Consider the following 20,320-nt stretch of genomic DNA (forward strand, 5'->3'; position numbering starts at 1 on the left):
GAGAAGAAAAACAGCATTTTCTGAAAGGGAAGATGAGAGACACTGCTTGCTGGCTAAGGGGCACAGGAGAAACGTGTCAACTGGGCAAGGGAGGCGGAGAGAGGGAGCAGGAGCATGTGCGCATGAGGTGGGGTTGAGGGCCGAGACCTGAAGGGAAAAAGTCACCGCCATGTCCCCCCAGGCCCTCTCTGAGGCAGCAGACAACCCCAGGACCAATGACAGGTGTCCTCTGGGGTTCTGCCTTTCTTTTACTAAAGTCCTGATATCAAAAAAGAATAAATTAAATTCTTCTAAGTTTGGTATCTGATAGAAGGAAGGGTGGAGGGCAGAACACTTGCTTGCACGGAGCAGAGCTTTCTAGTGCCCTCACTGCAACTCTCCACTTGGCTCCCAGTTCCCCTCTCGCCAGGTTCCCAAAAGGAGAACATTCAGCCTGAGTGCAGAATGAATGATGAGGGCTTTCTTGGCTGTTTCATTTCAGCCAGATCATTTCGGGGTTCCTCTGACAGGTTCCTGCCCCACCTAAGAGCTTCTCGTGCTCAAGAGACTGGGGTCCGGCAGGAAACCGTTGTCAGGAGGAGGGAGACAGGCAAAGCAGGTGGGAGGGGTCTCACCACGCTCTGTTTCTCCAGAGGCTCAGGCCATCCTGCTCCCATGTGGCCACATCAGCACATAAGCCAATGCCGTCAGAGAAGCCGGGGCTGATTTAGCCGAAATGAAATTCAATATCTTGAGTAATCGTCAAATTTGTAAGTGTCTCAGATGAAGTTTCCACAGTCACCCTTGTCTGGGGTCTCTCTCTTGCGAGACCACACACGTGTGCCGGCACCTGCAAACCCACCTGCTCTGCACCTCCTCATGCCCTCTTCTTCATCCCCAGCCTCTGCGGTCCCCTCCTCCCTTCTCAGGGCGCTCACCAAGGGAGAAGAGGTTTGATCTGTATCTCACAAGTGGTGAGGGCCATTCCCAGAGGGAAATACTTCAGTGGCCAGATATGCCACAGGGTGGCAGACCCTCCACCATCACTGACTACCACATACTGGGTATCCCCCAGCCGCCCCCAGCCTCATGCTTTCCATCCCATCACGTGACAGGGACTTCCCTGGCTGTCTGACACAGTAAAGCACTAACACAGAGACTGTCTTTCATTGTCTGCTCATTGTTTCACAGGTGCATGTCATCACCCTCGCCTGGATAATAACTCCCCTGGTGGCAGAGACTACCTCTCATACTTCCCTGGCAAGGGTGCTAAAGTCAAATGGGGCACTCAGGAGGCTCACGGTAAGGACTGACAAGCACAGGGAAGCTTGGCTAGATACCAGAGGAAGGAGATAAGGCAGGCGTGACCCATGTCCTCTAGGACACCGTGGAAATGAGCACCACTCTGGCAGCTGGCTGGCCAAGCAACGTGCAGCACACAATGGTCAACCATGTGCTCCGTGACCCCATCCCTTGCCACCTCTCCCAGCCAAACCTACCACTCTCCCTGCCTACGAGTGGCCCTTGCTCACCCCACCAATGGCCTTGGTAGTAACAGAACATGAATCTAACGCTAAGTACCTCGACCACCTGAGAGGCTGACCTAAAAGGTGCTCAGCTACCTGGAAAAGGCTTATGGAAGGAGAACTGCCTTGAACCTGGGGTGCCCAGTCCTGGGCTTACCTCCTTGAAGGAGGAAAGAAGCCCTTGTTGGGCCAGGGCAAGTAACCATGGGTTCCATCGCGTGTATTCAAACATGTGATGAGGAAGGCTAGAAATACAGAAGCAGGGGCTAAAAGGCATTAAAGAACAGAGCTGAAATGAGTAATAGCCTGGCAGGCAGCACGCACAGTGGCCTCCCTGCATCCCCAGCCTCTCACTTGCAGAGGAAACTTCTGCATTTCCACAAGACTGCCAGTTTCCTCTCTGTGGTCTAATTTTAACCACCTTGTCGTTACAGTGTGTGTCAGCCACCTGACCCCTCTATGACCTCTGACCTTATGCCCCAGCTACTGCTTGCACTATGGAGAATTATGTAATGGGTCCAGGACTTTCCTTTTCGGTGTGAGGCTGCTGCCACTGAATGGAGTGGAGGTGGGGGTTAAGGGATGAGAGGAGGGCAGAGAAAAAGTTTACACTGGTCCTTGGCATCACCTGGATGGTGAGAGGTATGCTGGCACTCCTGCTGAGTGTGCAGCAGAATTCTGCCCAGGAGAGGAGAGTATGGGCGGTGTGTGCGCCGATAGGCAGGCAGGAGAATTCCCGCTGGGGTGGAGATGGGGCTGGATGGCATGCTGAATGGCTCGGGAGGAAAGTGTGATTCCTGGCCAAGAGGGAGAAAGGCCATATGTGTGGACGTGGGACTCCTGGAGATGGGGATTTCCAGGGCACAGCAGGACTCAGGGATGCAGACATCCTGAGCCTGCCCTCTGCACATCCTTAGAAGATCAGGGGGAATTGTCATTCGCATGGACACCAAAACAAAAAGGAGTGCCACTTCCCCCCACCATTTTAATGTCCACCCTATTTAGAAGGAACCTGGTTTCCTTGGGGATTCTGTCTGCTATAGCCATCAGTTCCTCCCAGAGGGCAAAGGAACTGCATGATTCTCAAAAGGGCTTTGATGGTGGGGGAGGGGGTCTCTGAGTTGGTGTTAAGAGGCCTGAAAAGAATTCTACCTGTTTGGAAAGAGAAAAGTCAGGCACTCAAGCCTTTTGGAAAAGTGTCCTCTCCTTTGCAATCCAACTAGAAGGGAGGACAGCCAAGGCTGTACAGTCTCCCTAGCTTTCGAAGTGCACTCTGAGTATGAGGAATGGGACTTGAGCTACTGAGGAGATGGGGGAACTGAGAGACAGAAAGTCTAGGGGTTGTCCAGGGGCACAGAGAAATCTTCTGTCTCCAGCCTGCTGGCCTGTCTGAAGCATTCTGCTTTCAGGTAGGAGGGGTCAGCAAGTGGGGTTGAATCCTCCTAGACAAAGCCTCTAGCACTTGAGTTAGGGAAGAAAAAAAGTTTAAATATGGTTAATAAGGGACATCACAAAGGAAGAAGCCCTTTAAGTCACCCACAAAGAGCCAACCCCAAGATGATCTTTGTTTGACCAAGGAGGATTTCCTGGTAGGAGAGGGGTTAAAGCTAGGCTCCCTGCTTGGAGAGGAAGGAGTCCAGATGAAGTCTATGACATAATCCCCACAATAGCTCTGTTCATGAGTACATTTTTCCATTCTATATCAATGAAAAACAGAGAATGTAAGTGGTATGCACATTGTAGCTCTGGGCAAACTCTAGAGTCTCTAGAGGAGAAAGAGCTGGGCAGGATAGGCCTCCTTCCTGGGCTGTTAACAGGTGGGGCTGGACTGGGGCTGGAGATGAGTAAAAGGGTTGCTGGCCAGGGAATACCCTGGGGAACCAGAGACCTGGCACCTTCTCAGCAGCAGTCACGCTCCTTCTGTAGGGACTCACTGAGTAGGAGACAGTCAGGAACTCCAAGGTTAATGGACAAACTGTCTCACACAAATCACTCCAGTAAGCTTTGAAAAGAAAACTGGGGCTCTGGGTCAGGCAAGAGCTGAGAGAAAGACACTCAGAGAAAGCCCCTTTCCCTTCCCCTGAAGACCATCTGAGGCAGCTTGCCCCACCAGTGGGAACTGAAACCTCTAGCTTCAGGGCCCCAGCTATCACTCGGATCAGGCCCACACGCAAAGAACTAGGCAGAAAGGAAAACTGAAAGTGAGATGTGGCAAGGCGATACAGGAGCATGTCTTGTCCCAGGCTCAGTTCCTTACACAGCGGTAACGTGAGCATGCACGGGTAAGTGGAGGCTGGAGCTCAGAGGAAAGCTAGGTCTTGAGGAAAGCAGGAAGAGATCTCTAGGACGAGAGAGAAGAGGGAAGGCCGACTGCGTTACAAGTCTGGGGTATCTTAGGTGGGTGGTGGATAAGCAAAGAATGGTGTTCTCTGAAAACACTGGTAAGTCTCCACAGCCACTTGGCAGGGAACCAGCCCAGCCTGGGCAGAGATGCCCAGGAAGGAACAGAAAAAGAGATCTAAGCTGTCTTATGGAAGGTGGCGGAGGGTGAGAGAGAGAAAAGGAACTGAGTATCAGGCACCACAGACGGATGTCGTCTGAACTACAAGACTTAACACCAGCCGTGGGGAAGGGAGAAAACCCCCGACCCAGCCAGGCAACAGGAGGAGCTGAACCAAGCCTATGCTCCAGGGAGTGAGGGACTCACTCCGTCTTTACTGGGTCCCTGTTTTCTTTAAACAGGCCTCCTGGAAGGCACAAGCACTATAGTGGCTGGTTGGATTTTACAAAATTTCTCTTTCTGAACTTTTGGTCTGAGGGAGTCAGAATTTAAACTTGCACTATCAGCCAGTTCTATTTTTTCTGGTCTTAAAAGGTCCTGCTTGCTACTGCTCCTCTGGTTACAGAGAAAAATCACACGGGTTTTCCCTACAAACTCAAGTTTACAGGTTGTTTTTCTTGTTTCTCTAAATGGAGCCAATTATTCTCACATTTGTTGAAACCTTCAATCAAACTTTATAGCTTGTTAATTTTACAGAAATGTCCTTAGAGCAAATAAGATGCAGACAGAAAAGTAAAGTCTTGCTGAGATTATTAAAAAACCTTAAAATAGCCCACAAATCCACTACGAAGGCTGGTAAAATACAGGCTGCTTGGCTGGCTTCTGAGGTCAATTAGCAATGGGTTAATTATCATATTTAATGAGCCAAGCCTACAGGATTGGCTACAAGAAACTGAACTCAGACTAAAGTGTTTTCACAAACTAGGAACCTCCAGTTATGCATGACTCGCCCTCACAGGAGACTGAAGGGTGGGTAGGAAATTTCTGTAGTGGCCAAGGGTGTTATCGCCTGAGGAGAGGTCTGCCAATGAAAGTTCAGACACAGGGAATCCTCTGGAGCTGGAGGACAGAGGAAATGGTTTATTCCCATTCCTAGGGGGAGGGGCGTCCAGGCAGGCTCCAGAGGCAGGAGGGAAGCTGGCCACAAGGATGCACAATCACTCTGAAGTCAGAGGCAGTAGCTTATGATGGGCAGACAGACACTCCCAGCCTAGCTGAATCAGAACAGATTGGTACTGAATTGCAAGAGAGGGTCACGGGTCAGAGGGGAAAGAAAGGAAGAACCTGGCAGGCGCCAAACGACAAAGTGGACAAGAAGCAGACGCATGCGTCCTTGTGCCAGACACAGATCCTGACAAGCCCCGGGCATCCTGTCCAAGGGAATCCACTCTGTCAGCAGGTCACTTGTTCTCCATCCCTGCAGCAGCAGGACCTCATTCCTACAGAAGGCAGCTAAGCACAGGCCTCTTCCTCAGTCCCTTTTGATTCCAATGTCCAGACCCTCCATCCCTAGTTGGAAGATGAAATGCTGACATCATTGGCCAACCCACCCAACAGCAGCCACACCATTCCATGCGTCTGGTCCCAAAGCTGTGATTTCTTAGCAGAGGCAATGTGGGCTGTTACCAAGCAGCTGGTAATGCACAGATGTCTGTTCAGAGTGGATGGCAGCCTGCTAGCCCCTCCCCAGAGCACCCCTACCTGTGTGTATGTGTGTGTGTTTGTGTGTGTGTGTCTGCGCATGCACACACTCACACTCTTTAGTTTCCTCAAGAGGGGTGGGTGGGAAATGTCAAATGGTTAGGTGGGAAGATTTGGTGGGATTAGGGGGGTGGAGGAGAGGCTACTTGATCAGTTTTACTGAAGATTCCGAAGGGTAGAAGTTTTGGCTACTGAGAGGGAGATTATGTTCACACTGGAAGGAGAGTCAGGAGAACAGAGGAGACGCAGAGCATACACTGGTGGTGAAAAGGTAATTACAGAAAGAAAAACATGTCCATTCTGGGAAGAGCGAAGTTGAGGCAATACGGGGTTCGGACAAGAGCCTGGCCTTCTTAGAGAGACCTAAATTCAAGTCTTAACTGCCACTTCGTAGCTGTGTGTCCTTAGACAAGTTACTTAATGTCTCTGAGCCTCAGCTCAAGTTGTTTAAAAGAGATAATGTATATCAAATATTTAGCAAGGTGCCTGGGCCTAGAAAGTGCTCAGTAAATGAGTGGCTGTTATGTTTTTTCTTCTTTGCTGCCTCACTCTGCTCAGAGGCAGGAGGGGTGCTCTGCCTACACCACTGAGATGTGTGGAAGGCAGACTCAGAGGTAAGGAAGGAAATGTGGGGCTGGCACACAGCCTCGGGCTGAGGGGAGAGGCCCTGGAATGCTCACCTGGCTGTTGAAGCTGCTGAAATAGTTTATTCTGAGTGAAGGTGTTATATGCAGGCTGCTGGGCAAATCACTTGGTGGAGGAAGGCCCAACCTCTCTGCAGCTGCCCCCTTCCTATTCTCTAAAAAGATTCCTGGACCTCAGCACAGGCATGCATGCATTCTACAGGACTCCAGAGGGGCCTCTAGGGCCTGGGCTTTAGGACGAGCATGGCACTAAATGCACACATCAGAAATAAGATCCTGTGGTGAACATTACAACTGCCTTGTCCATCCGGCCCCTTCACACAGGGGTGCGGGTGGCAGCTCTGCCTTTGTTAATGGTATCCTCCTTAAATGAGACCAGCTGGATCCTTGCTCCAGGTCTCTTAATATAAGAGAAACGATGAGAAAATCCCCAATGCGGCGTTTTCTACCCACCTGAATTTCCTGAGCTTGGATATTCGAAACAAAGCCAGAGCGGAGTCTGGTCTCTCCTGGGCACTGAACAGCTGGCTCTTCTTGAACTGCTCCCTCATGGAAAGAAACTATTTTTTTCTGGAGCTCTGAGCTCCGGCTGTACGAGCAAGGTGCGTTCTTAACAGTGCGCGTGTCGCAGAGAGCAAGCTATAGGCAGCAGTAGCTCGGGCTGCAGTCCAATCCGCTTCCCCTGCAGAGTGCTCTGAGAGCAGCCGCCGCACTGGCAGGGGCTGGGGCGGATGCTGGCACTGCCAACACAAGCCTTTCAGGTCTGGCTGGCTTCAGCTGGTCTGAAACCTGGAGCACAGGCGCTGGGGCCCTCACTTACTGAACCAGCAGGGGAGGCTACAAGCTCAGCCCCTGGGGAGGAAAGGCCTGAGTCTGTCTCAGTCTGCAAATATCCACATGCAGTCTGTTTTCACACTGCCGGTTAGCTCTGGGCCAGCACTGTATCGGGCTCTGGTCGCTCTGAGCCACTTTCTTAATTGCCATCCAGACAGCCAGGATCAGGAGGCTCCCCCAGGTCTGTGCACAGGCTCCCGTACCTAATTTGTTCCTAGTTTTATTTATTTTATGTACATATGGAAGAATGCTGAGACCTGCAGCATTCAACACATTTAGTCAACATTCAATTCAAGAAATATTTACTAAGTGCCTACTGTGTGTACCAGAGCCCATATTCGAGCAGGTGCATCAAAGATTCCCTGTATCAAGAGAGAAACACGCCACTCGCCCTTACCTACAGCACCCAGGAGAGCAGAATTCTCATTCCTCTTCTCTTCCGTCAAGAGAGGAGGAAGAGGCTGCCCAGGCAGAAGAAAAGCTCTTTGTGAGCCCAGGCACACTGCTCCTTTATTCCTTTTAGGTGGATGGGTCCCCAGGAAGTCAGGAGGGAGGAGTCCCCCTGGGCTCAGCCTTGCTACGAGATGAAATTCCAATTTCCCTCCATGCTCTCCATGACCTGTGCACGTCCTCCCCACTGTACATCACCACTCCCACTCCCTGCTTACTCCCTAACCCCCAACTCCAGGCCCAGGCAACCCTGCTCATTATTCCCTTGCGGGCCATTTGCCCTCTTGGCACCTCTGAGACTTTACAGATTATTCCCCCAACTGACAGGGCCTTCACCTTTATGCAATCAACTCATTCCTTCACCTTCAAGATTGATAAAAAGTCTTTCTTTTCAAGAAGTCTTTGTCCAGCCTGCGCACAGATTTTTCCCGAGGCCCTGCTATGTGACGGGGACCACGCTAGACATTTTGGGCACACAAGAGAGGAAAAGGCAGATGCAGTCTTGACTTTCAGGCCACAGACCGATTCAATAACCTGATACTAACTTCTTCCAAATTCCCAGTCATCCCTTCAGCACGTACAGGCTAGACCCACACTTTCTCCTCTTCTCCGACCTCATTAGCAGCCCTCAACACTTGTATCACTTAGATGCCACAAAGGGAGTTAGCAGTCACTCAGAGCCGCCCTAGAACCTCCTCTACAACATCTCCCAGTGATCCAACCCTTTCCTGAATATGTCAGGTGGAGAGGATTCAAGACCCCGGGGAAGCTTTTAAAACCATCATTACTTCATGTTTAAGAAACACAGAAATAATTTACTTAACTTAATTTACTTAACTACTTAACAGACTTTTTTTGTCATGTTAAGTTCCAGTCCTGACCATGCTGTATGAGGTGAGAGGTCTGATACTGTCTTCAATCTATAAGGGGGTTCATTTCCTAGTAGGGAACTGATTCCACTTTTGGACTTTTCTACTCAGTGGAAATGTCTATTCCTTTTAAGCCCAAACCTGCCTCCCAGTGCTTCTAATTCTGATCTCTGGGGCCACAAAAAACTCTAACCTGACTGGCCTCAAAAATTTTTTGGACGTTGGCTGTGTTATACCTTTTCTAGGCTAAACAGTCCCACTTCCTTCCACTGTTCCTCACTTCAAGTGTCTCCTCAACATCCTGCTTATTCTTGTGCTAAGACTTTCACTAAGACTAATGTGTCTCCTGGAGGGAGTGCCCGGGTGGGATCTGGCAGCGGAGAACAGTGCGGACCACCTCCTCCCCGTTTCGTTCTGGATACCTCAAGCCTACGAATAGGCCAAAACAGCATAGGTTTTGTTGTTCACCACTTTATCCTAAAGACACATTGTGAGCTTTTAATGAACAAATCCCCAAATTGTTTTCACATATGTGGCTAAAAAATATCTTGCCCTACTGGTGCAAGCCCTCCGCTAACTATTCCTTTCATAACATCCCTTCGCTGAGGTCTCCCCACGCTGTAAGAGCCCCGTCATTTAGTGCTGTGCTGCTGCTACTCGCTGTGTGCACCTGACCTCTGGGATAAAGTAGGACTTTACATTTATTCATATTTGATTTCATCTAATTATTTACTTCTTTCATTGTAGCCTACCAAGTTCTCTTAGGATCCTTCATTTGTCATCTGAGAATGTATTCTTGAGAATGGACTCTCAAGTTCATAACATCCATAAATCTGATCTGTTGACTGGTTTATGCTTCGCAATATCTTTCTCCCAGTAATTTGTCCTGTTGTCTCTCCTAAGACTCCTGAGGGCAGGCACTGTAATCTGTGTGTGTGTGTGTATTTAAAGAAAAATCGATCTGCAGCATTTCATATACACTATTGGTACTTGGACAACGTGGATGACTGACCATGGGAGGCTGACGACAGCCTTAGGACCTTAGGACAATTCTGGAGGATGTTGTGATCATGGAGGGGGCACCAGCCACACCGTGTACCATGACTCGTGCTCCATGTGTTGTGCAGCACCAGCATCCTGGACAGACTCAGAGATGCTCCTTTCTGCTTTGGGCGGTGCTCCCCATGGAGGCTCAAGGCTCAAAAAGGGGCAGGTGTTCTCTTCTGACAGGCTGCCTACAGAGTTTCTGGTTTGAAATAAGATACCACACAAGAAGCCAAGCTCTGGGCATGTCCTGCTTTGTCTTGACTACAGGCTGTTGCCCCAGGGCAAGGTATAACACAGCTCAGCAAGAGGTGAGACTCATGCTCCTCAAAGTACTGATGTCATGCTCTGAGGAAAAATTGCGCCCATATCTCAAGAATCTCCACAGCATATTAAAAACATGGTAAAGAGAAATTCTCTGAGATTAGGGCTGAGCTAAGAGGCCACTCTAAGTTGCATTTTCAGGTCCAACATCTAGAGCCCTGAGTCTCAAGTGTGGCCCACACCTTATGGCTGAAGATGAAACAAGCTTTGCTAACTAAAGTTAACTAACTTAAGTCTATTTATAGTTTGATAAGGTATAAGTAAGGCAAATGCCTGGCACATAGAAGAAGTTCAATAAATATCAGTTCCCTTTTCTTCACCTCTGGGCACTAAAAAGCATTTAAAAAACCACCTGCATCAGAATCACACAGTGAGCCTGTTAAAAAGGCAGATTCTTGGACACCAATTGGATTAAATAAGTTAGTATTTCTGGGGATAGGGCCTCAGAATGTGTACTTTAAGCCAGTGTTCCAGGTACTTAAGAACACTGAAGTAGGAGAATCGCTGCGTTTAAGGCTGGAAGACTAAGTGAAGGTGGTCTCAAGTTTAGTCCACTCTTCAAATGCAACTCTACTTTAGCTACGGTACCAAAAAATGCGTTACACTTTTTCATGGCAATTTTGCAATCTAGAAATCCTCAGCACCTCAGCATGAAGCAGTTACCATTACATTCGGATAATGGTAACAGAGATGAAAAAACGGAAACTCGAGTAAGTTAAATGAGATTTGAAGCCAGATGCACTGACTTCCTAGGCCAATGTTCTTGCCACCTCACCAGAGCCACTTCCTGTGATAGCACCACCAGGGCCTCCGAGGCACAACAACAAAACCCACCGCGTGCCTCACTACCCTCACAGCCCCAGCCAACACCCAGGGAGCGGCCACTCCGGGCCAGGCCCTGGGCCAAGGGCTTACATGTGCCACCTCATCTAATCGCCACATCAGTCCCATGAGATAGGTGCTGTCACTATCTCAAGTTTACAGATGAGGAAATCAAGGCACAGAGAAGTTAAGTAACTTGCTCAAGGTCAGGCAGCTGGTAAGCGGAGGAGCTGGAAAGTGCCTCTGCTCTTAATCAGTGTTTCAGCTGCCCTTAGCGCTCCATGAGTCCAGAGCATCTGCCTGTGCTCTGGGCAGATACTCTCATGATCTCCACACAGGAAAAGAGCTGATCAACTACAGAAATTCAAAGGCGGCAGCCTTTTGCTGCTGATCTTGTAAAGACTGAACTCTTTCTGGGCTTGGTGCACTTCTCTGGGGCAGCTGACATGCCATGGGTTTGGGGAAAGCAGGGTCTGGAGGGAAGGTTCACTTCATGCTCTCCTGTGTGATCTTGGGCAAGTTACTGAAACTTGTTTGCAAAATGCAGATGATTCTGAAGGTCTCTTTCCATCTTTAAAGGTTTCTATGGCTCTGAGCAGTCCTCTTGGAAAGGAGGAGAGGAAGGACGGTTCGGCCACTGACCTTGATGCTGGAGCTAATAAGCTCTGTCACAGGGGACAGTGCCGAGAGCTGGGCTTGGCCTTTTTGGAAGGAAGGGCTGAAGATTCAGAATTTGAACTAATAGTGAGAGGCTGGAGATAAATCCTGATGGAAAAAGGTGGTATACGTTCTTCTCATATGATAAGCCACTCAGGAAGACTTGGAGGGTTTTATGGAATCATTAGCAAAGAGATCCCCTCTGGCCAAAGAGCAGAGGAAGAAACAGCAGACCAGTTTATAAAGCTCCAGAGCGGAAAATTTCTGTTGGTGTCCAAACTAAGTTTCTGGCTTTCTGTGAGGTTTGGAAAGACTTATACTGATGTTTTAATCACCTGTTTAGTGTTCTGAAGTCTCTTGTCAGCGGCCTCACTGAGCCTGCTCCAGCAGGCGGTGGAAGCTGCTGGCTCACGCACTGTGCTCTTTCTGTGAGCCGTTTCTTTCCCATGGCCATCTCTGACACCTTGTAGCTCCTCCCGGGCCACTTGGACGGTAGAAGCCAAACCTGTGTGCCCTGTAGGAGGCTGAGGACATGCTTTCTGGCTAATTCTTCTCACCAGATCTGAAGCCAGGAAGGGCCTCTTAAGAAACACCAAGGTGCAAAAACATAAGGAGTGATCTCTGGAGATCAGTCTGCCAGCAACGCCTCTGGAGGCACACAGAGGAAACAGGCCTGCCTTCTAGGAGAACCATCATCCAGACATTCTAAAGCCCTTGGGTGCTGATCATGAAACAAGTTCTCACAAGTGAAAAAGAAAACTGAACAAACTCAGAGCAGGGCACATTCTAGAAGCAAAAGCTCATGAGCATGCAAGCAGCCCACTGAGGAGGGTCAGGGTAGTGGCAAGGAGAGTGAGTCAGCATTTTACTTCTGTAGTTTTCATGGGCCACAGCTTCTCAGTAGCTGCAATATCCCATTTCACTGGGAAAGCTGTGGTGGAGATGGAGTGGTGGCTGACAGTTGCTTATGTTATTTCATTTGATTATCATAGTGATCCTATGAGATAGAAAGAGAAAGAAGAAACTGAAGCTCAGACAAAACACATCCAGTAAGTGGTAAAGCCGGGATTTGAACCCAGCTTTGTCTTACTCCAAAGCCTGTGCTCAGTGCATTACTCATCGTAGCCTCTTGGGAAGTAATGGTACTTCTGGAGAAAGGGACCTACGGGACCTACTTCAAGTCCTTTTCACTAAAGGACATACCCCCAGGCTCAGCAGCAGCCCAAAGGCCTGCCCCCAGGACAAAATAAATAGTTTTGATGAATTTGTACTTACATGCACGTGAACCAAATGGGTGCTTGGCTAAGCTACAGGCAAGAACAGAGATACTGAAATTAAAAACTTTTCAGAGTATCTGCCTTAAAAGGAGTTTTATCATCATGTTCATTTCCCTGGACACAGCATGGGTAAGATCTCAGATGGTCAGCTGATGACCTGAATGAATATGGGTAACTAGTCACTACTGGATGCCAAGTTAAGACCTACGCATGAGTTTCCCCAGAAAGTTCTCTGCACTACACAGTCTTGGACTCTGGATGGACAGTAAGGAGAAAAGTCCGTAAGAGAGCATGGGAGCAAGACAAAGGAAATCAAAGCTCCCTCCTTCCATCTGGCACCCAAAGGCTCCACAAATCCATCAATCCAAGAAACTTTTAAGTGCAAGCAACTGGGTGTACTGTTCATCTGGCAACCCCTGATCTTGGAGCGACATATGAAAGGGAGAGAAGAGAAAGAACAGTAGTTTCCTTCTTGGTAGAAAGACCAGGCTGGGGGAGGAGATGCTGATTTCTGACTGAGTTCTTAGGGAGTACTTCCCTGCCACAGAATTTTCTCTTTCCTTCTTTTCTGCTCTTTCCAGGGGAAGCATCTACAACTGTCTGCTCTCTCCGGCTAAGAGTTAACTTCCCTCTGTCTGGCCAGACCACTCCACACACGCCGTTGTTCCCTGCCCCGCTATACCACGTTCAAGCAGGTAAGCCGCCAACATGGCTTTTAATGAAAGAAGGGAGGGGGTCTCTCAAGGGAACTCCACTTACTGAGGGAAAAGAGACTCATACAGCAGCAAATGGCACATACCACCCTTCCTCAGTGACCTCAGAGGAATCTACTTATAAAGGCTGCAGGGCAGAGGGAGAAAGAAGGGAAAGGGAGGGAGACCATGACCAGAGAGGTCTTGAATCCCACAGGAATAACTGTGAGGACAAGGAAAAGGCCATCTTGTCACGAGGACAAAATTACCCAGACCCATCTGATTATGACAGAGGGAAGGAGGGTGCTAGGATAACGACTGGGGGCAAAAGCTTACAGACCACTACATACATGCGGAAGTGCAGGAGAAAAGTGCTCCAAAGCTGATGACAAGGCAGACAGGAAACTTACATGTCCTTGCTGACAGTAAAAAAAGAGTGAAACTCTGGGTCTTCTCTCATCTGCAGGACTTCTAATAGGTGTCTGAAGTTCACCCTCTTCCCAAAGATGTGCTGACAGCTGGGAATACTGCCCTTCAGGTCAGGCAGAGCAGGGATCTAGACCTCTCCAGGAGTTCACAAAGAGGTTCAGTAAGGACTCAAACCACTGTCCAAAACACAAATGGGACTGCCATTTCCTGTTGGGTTTCCATGCTGTAAAAAAGTGGAGGAGAAATGCCAACTACAGAGTGCTCTGTCTCCTGTGGAAAATGGAGTATGCAATGTATCCGGCTCCAGGTTCTGACTTGTAAATCTAAGTGAGAACTAGTTGCTAGCTGCTAGAGGATTATAGTGTTAAAGAGACATTCCACCACCCAACCTGCCAGCCTTTCTGCTCACTGTCCGTGGACTTCTAGGGAGCTGATGACAAAGCTGTCTTGGGCCTCCGTAGGAAGGCGGCCTCCGGCTTTGGCAGCTCCTTCTGGACCCCAGTTCACTGTCCTGTGTTCTTAAACAGCTTTGATGGAACAAGCCATCTGTGAGGGTTATTTAGCTTGGAACTGGAAGAGGGTGAGGATGTGGAAAAAATAAACCGAGCAGCCAAAGGATGGGGCCAGAGAGAGAGAGAAGGCAGGTGGCATGTTCGTTGGACTATGTGCCAGGGCTGAGAGGACGGTGGGACTGCAGAAAGAAATGGTGCTGAAAGGAGACCAGCCTGGGAAGTGCTGGATTGCCCAGAACAGCATGATCTTATTTCCAAAGTGGAGTTTTGTTATTCTCCTTCAAGGGCTCGCAAATCCTCACTTGCGAGTGTCCATTATAGGAGAATCTTGGGATAATATAACTGTAAGCACACCTGCTTCGCCTTCTAAAAAACTACCTGCATTCTGTCTAATTTCTTGCTGCCTGCATCTTAGTCTAAAATGTAAGTCTAACAGTTTTTGGCAAGAGCTGAAAGGGTAGAAAAGGGAGATGGTGGAGGATCTGAGGGAATCCTTATGATTCATAGAAAACAGCAACAGAAACTGCAGGGTGATCTGCCGGAAGCTATACAGGAATCTGGTGCAGGACTGGATGGTACCTGGTTATTTGTTTTTTGGAGTTTTCTTAACTGCTCCCTCCACTCACTAAGAAGAACATAACTGAGAGAGGCTTATTTTTAAAATCTAGGCATTTTCACTTATGATATCGCATGTCATCTTTACTGAAATCTTAGGAAGGGACTACTCTCATCCGCATTTAACCAAGAGTAAATTCAAGCCCAGACAGAATAAATAACTTATATGGAGTTTTCTTGTGACTAGAACAGAGTAGAATGAAGACTATGACTTTTAACTAGGTTTTTCTGCAGGTCGTTCTGGCAAAATGGCATTAGCATTGATGGCATCTCATCTGATCCATTCCTGATCACCAAGCCTGTGCACTAAGTATATCCTCACAGGATTTGAAAAAGAGACCAAAGCTGCTGCTAGAGTATATTTCTGATTCTTTACCAAAATCTTTCCAAGTCATTAAACTAAGAACAGGCTTAGGGACAGCAAGCCAGCAACTCTGAATGCTGTTTACTCTACTTCTGAAGCACACATGTAGAAAGACATACAAACAATTTAAAACTACTCAGTATAGCTTCAGTGCTTCACACTGATAAGACGGACAGAATTTCTGTACCAGTCTGCACTATGGAAACCTATATACAGCTCAAACTTTAAAAAAAAATTGACAACATAGAGCTAAAACTGAATCCTGTCACTGAATTCTTTTATTGAGACTAAAGCCATTTCTGCTGCTGACAAAGTAGAAAAGAAGTTCAATGAGAGCACCTCTTTGAGGAGACACTGAAGTCGTGGTGGCACCTGGGCTTCAAGCACCAGGCCAAACCGAGATTAAACACGAGGCATGTGATAAAAAACAAACAAACATACAAGAAACTATTTTGTTCAGGGGACTGTGCCAGGGATTAAAAGGACCTAATTTTTGTATTTCAGGAGCTTATAAGTGTAACCCAATGAGCATTGAGAAGCATCAGTAAGTTTCTGTATAGGAGAGCTGGGGATACAAACAAACAAACAAACAAACAGCTAGAAAGGCTGAATTTTTAGAAACAAAATCTTCCCGCCTCAGGTTTCTATAACCTGTTTCCCAGCCCTATTGTCAGTTTCTGGTGTGGCCCACAGAGGTATTTATGCATATACTGCCATATATGATTAACTATGGACCGATACCTTTTATAAATATATTTATATATACGGTGATACACATTATCATTTAAAAAAAAACTTAACCGCATATCTTAGAGATCATCAACATCATTTGTGAAGCGCATTTTATATCAAATGCTAAAGATCATCAATAGTAAGGTTCTGGAACAGATCCAGAAAACTGACCATGTTTGTTGCAACAGAATTCCTGTGTTGGGATGACTGCAAGAGCCAGCAAAGAAAAGCAGACAGGAGAAAAACTAGTCAAGTCCATCAGTCACTAGCACGTCCAACAGGCCTGGGAATGGTCAGCAACAACAGACCCTCCATCAGGCAGGGCCTCACAGGACAACAGTCTGGGCAATGAGGATGCATTTACAGATCAGAAAAGAATGTGAAAAGTACACGTATGTGCTCCAGTCTGCATGCTGTCACATCAGAACAATCAACATCAGGAGGGTCTTCAACAAATCTGAAGGCCAGAAACAAACACTACAACACTTTCTAATGTGAAAATTAAACTATGTAAATTCCATCTCTACATGTAACCCAGGTGTTACAGGAAGAGGTGCCTTGGACATCTGAAGGCTTGGGCACTGTCTGCAAGTGCCAGTCTCCCTGTCAGGGACCATATGTAGATAACTAGAACAGTAGGATATTTGAGGTTCAGGATATTCAGGCTGATCTCACAGTCTGAGGTTCTGCCATGTGACGGTGCCCTATTTCAGGCGGCACGGTATAATTACTCTTTACTCCTTAGACTGTAGTCCCTGAAACATTTTAAAGTATTCTACTGGACTCAATCAATAAATATTTATTAAGCATCTGCTATGCGTGGTTGGGTTTATTTCAGACATGAGGGATACAGCAGGCAATAAAATGATGTTCCTGTTGTCATGAAGCTTAACATTCTTGTGAGATTGAGAAACAGGCAAATAATACAGGACAAGTAGTGGGAAGTACTAGGAAAAAATAAAGTAGGATAAGAGGGACAGAGCGTAACAGGTTTGGGGAGAGTACTGCTGTTTAATCTGAGATGGACATAAAAAATGCCATCTGATCAGATGTGAAGAGTGAGCTACAGAGTAGAGAGAGCCTTACCTTCTGGGTACCTTCTTGGTAGGTAACCAGAGTGCCAGGGAACCCCTTCTCTCCTAACAAGGGCCTGCTAGCCACACAGTGTGAAGGAAGGGGAATGGGCTCTTCTAGCCCAGCCGGGTGAAAGGAGAGGCCTTTGAGAGTGTATGTAGCCTGCACGCCTTCCATGCAGTTTCTGGACAGCTTCCATCACAGATGAGAGTTTTATGTTGAATTTTAAGTTGACCACAAATATTTAACTTCCCTGGGCCACAAATGCAGTATCTTCTCTGTGGTTTAGCTGGCACCAAGAACATATTTACGAATCTCTATATGTCTGCCTGTTATTTAAATTTCTTATAGAAATGCCAAGGTCTTTAGTGACTTATCCCCTCCCATTCCGTATAAGTAGGTCTGAACCCTGACTGGGTCTAATTCTTGGAGAAAGGAGCTATCTTTACAACTGAAGCTTAGGGTCTTCCTAGTTAAATCTCCTACTACTTCTTTCCTCTTCAAAAAATATTACCGGAGGATCTGTTCCAAGTTCTTATATTTGAATTACAATGTAAAAATGTAAAAACTTCTGTGCTTTTTCCATCAGAGAATAAAGAATAAAACTCAGAAAATCTACACACTTTAGCTACCTTAGAAAGCAAAACAGACCCAAAAAAAGCCAGGTGTAAAGAGTCCCAAACTTCTAAATGTGTACTCTTATTTACTTACCAGTTCCTGAGAGGCAGCACTAGAGTTACAAAGAATGTAGGAAACAGTCCCTGCTCCCCAGCTGGGTCTTCAACAAGCTGGCTTGGGAAAGGGCTCTGGCTCCACCAGAGCACAAAATTTTGGGTCATCCCAAATCCCAGGGTCAGTTTTTCTTATCCAGCTGGCAAGAAAGCCATGCAGCATTTTTATCAAATAAAGGCATACAAGCAGATGGTCTGTAACTCATGAGTTTCCAAACAATCCCTCCTACCTCATTCTAGGTATCTGTCATTGTCTTCATCCTCCTTAGTGCAGCTTACAGGGCTTTTGGGCTACAGTCTACTGGGCTACCTCAGGCTGTTGGGGTGGGGAGATACCAAGCTGCAAAGCTGAGACCCAACACAGAAAGACCAACGTTCACCTTAGAAAAATGAATAACGACTTTCGAAGTATTCAACTTGGAAGGCTAGAAATGCATTAAAAAAAAAAAAAAAACTAGCACTGATTTGTAATTACAATGGAGTTAAGTACATGCTTTTAGCTATTTTGTCCACCCTTTCAGTTTTCCACTGAAGTGACTGAAAAAGAAAGAAAGAAAGAAAGAAAGAAAGAAAGAAAGAAAGAAAGAAAGAAAGAAAGGAAGGAAGGAAGGAAGGAAGGAAGGAAGGAAGGAAGGAAGGAAGGAAGGAAGGAAAGAGAAAGCAAGCATGTATCAGTACTAGGCAACCACATACCAGAAACTACGAAGAATTTTCTGCTAGACAAACTGCAGATGGGACTGGAATGAGGAAAAGAACAACTGATGTCCAACCCCCTCTGCCTGCCTGATGAGTATGTAATGAGACCCCAGCAGCAGCAGCCCAGTGATGCCCTTCTCCTGGAGCAATAAGGCCAAAACCCAAGGTGGATTCTGGCACATGTGGAAGGGCACACCTGGATCCTACCAAGGTATCATAAGAAACTTAGCAGCTGCTGGCTTACAACTGGTGTGGGTGGCCACATGAGGCAGGAGGAAGACAAAGCTGAGGCTGGCTTCATAAAGAGACAAGAAACCCCAGAATAAGAACACTAGGTTGTCTACTACAGCAAACAGAGGGTTGAGCTCCTTGCCATGACTATCTCTAGATTCAGCTTCCTTTCTACACTCCTTTAGGAGAGTTTAAGGCCAGCAGTGTAAATCAAATGTCCCTCTTTTCCTTTTATCTGCACCTGAAAATCTTAACAGACACTCAGCTAAGATCTCAATATGAAAAAGTATAGACTGCCCAAAAAAAGATGGAAATAAAAAATCACCTAACATATGAAGAGGTATTAAACTGATCAGAAGGATACTGATCTAAGGAAAAAATAAACTAGCTCTCTGAAACAGTGTGAAAATTTTGGAAACTTTAATTTAGTACTCAACAATAATGCCACAAGGACAGATAAACAGACCATTTGAGCAGAACAGAAAGTCTAGAAATAGACCCAAACATATATAAGCACTTGGCTTACAACAAGACATCATTGCAGATCAGTGGGGAAAGCTGATCTTTCAATACATGGTGCTCAATCAATGGGATATCTGTATGGAAAAAAACTGACCTTGCCTGTACTTCATGCCATAAACAAAACCTAATTTGAGATGGACTACAGACTTAACTGTGAAAGGTAAAATAATATAACTTCTAGAAGAAAAAACAGAGTATTTTCATGATCTTGGAGTAGGCAAATATTTCTTAATATAGGACACAAAAAGCACTAACCATTAAAGTAAAAAAATGATAAATGTGACTTCATTAAAATTACGAACTTGTGTTCATCAAAAGACACCATTAAAAGTGAACACATGAGCTAAGACTGAGAGAAGATATTTTCAATACATACATGTATACCTAGCACAGGACATATACTCAGAATATTAAAAAAAAATATTCTATAAATCAGTAAGAAAGAGATAAGCTACCCAAGGGAAAAATAGACACAAGTCAGGAAAAGGCATTCCACAGAAGAGGATATCCAAGTGACCAAAAGCAGAAGAAAAGGTACTCAACATTATTCACCAACGAAATGCAAATCAAAATCACAATGAGATACTTCTACACACCCACCAGAGTGACTACAATGAAAACCAAAACCAAAATTAAAACCAACAGTTGGCAAAGATGTGGAACAACTGAAGTTCTCACATATTGCAGATGGTCATGTATACTGGCACAACTACCTTAGAAATCCATTTGGCAGTGTTTACTGAAGTTAAACATATATCTACCTTATGACCTAACAATCCCATTCCTAGGTATGTATCAAAGAGAAATAGAGCATATGTCCACCAAAAGACATATATAAAAAACCCATTGGAAGCTTTATTCGTAACAGACAAGACTGGTAAAAGAAAAAAACTTCCATCAATAGTTAAAAAAAAAAGTGCTATATTTATACAACAAAATACTACACAGCAATCATGAAGAATGAACTACTCTTACATATAACAACATGAATAAATCTCTCATAGATTGTATTGAATAAAAGAAGCCAGATACAAAGGGTATGTAGCATATGATTCCATTTACATGCAGTTCAAAAACAGGCAAAACTAACTGGTAGTGAACGAGGTCAGAAAAACTGTTACCTGTGTGAGGGAGAGTATTAATGAGGGCATATAAAGGAGCCGGCTGGGGTGCGAGAAATATTTTGTATCTTGATCTGGGTGGCAGTTAGCATGAACATAACCATATGTAAAAATGTACTGAGTTTAAACTTAA

The 20,320-nt window shown here is 46.3% G+C and overlaps 1 protein-coding gene and 1 long non-coding RNA gene across 7 annotated transcripts in view; one reads left to right on the forward strand and one right to left on the reverse strand.

Annotated features, from left to right (window-relative positions):
- SMG6 (SMG6 nonsense mediated mRNA decay factor) overlaps positions 1-20,320 on the reverse strand; it is a 191,306-nt gene that overhangs the window by 22,787 nt on the left and 148,199 nt on the right. The gene's annotated exons all lie outside the window — the stretch shown is intronic.
- Positions 4-20,320, forward strand: part of LOC141573634 (uncharacterized) — a 28,476-nt gene continuing 8,159 nt past the window's right edge. Inside the window, exons 1-2 of the long non-coding RNA XR_012499572.1 lie at positions 4-3,787; positions 13,050-13,163. This is a non-coding gene — a long non-coding RNA (uncharacterized LOC141573634). The remainder of the gene's footprint in view (positions 3,788-13,049; positions 13,164-20,320) is intronic.

The sequence above is a fragment of the Camelus bactrianus genome, chromosome 16 (assembly GCF_048773025.1).
Source record: "Camelus bactrianus isolate YW-2024 breed Bactrian camel chromosome 16, ASM4877302v1, whole genome shotgun sequence".
Taxonomy (NCBI): Eukaryota; Metazoa; Chordata; class Mammalia; order Artiodactyla; family Camelidae; genus Camelus; species Camelus bactrianus.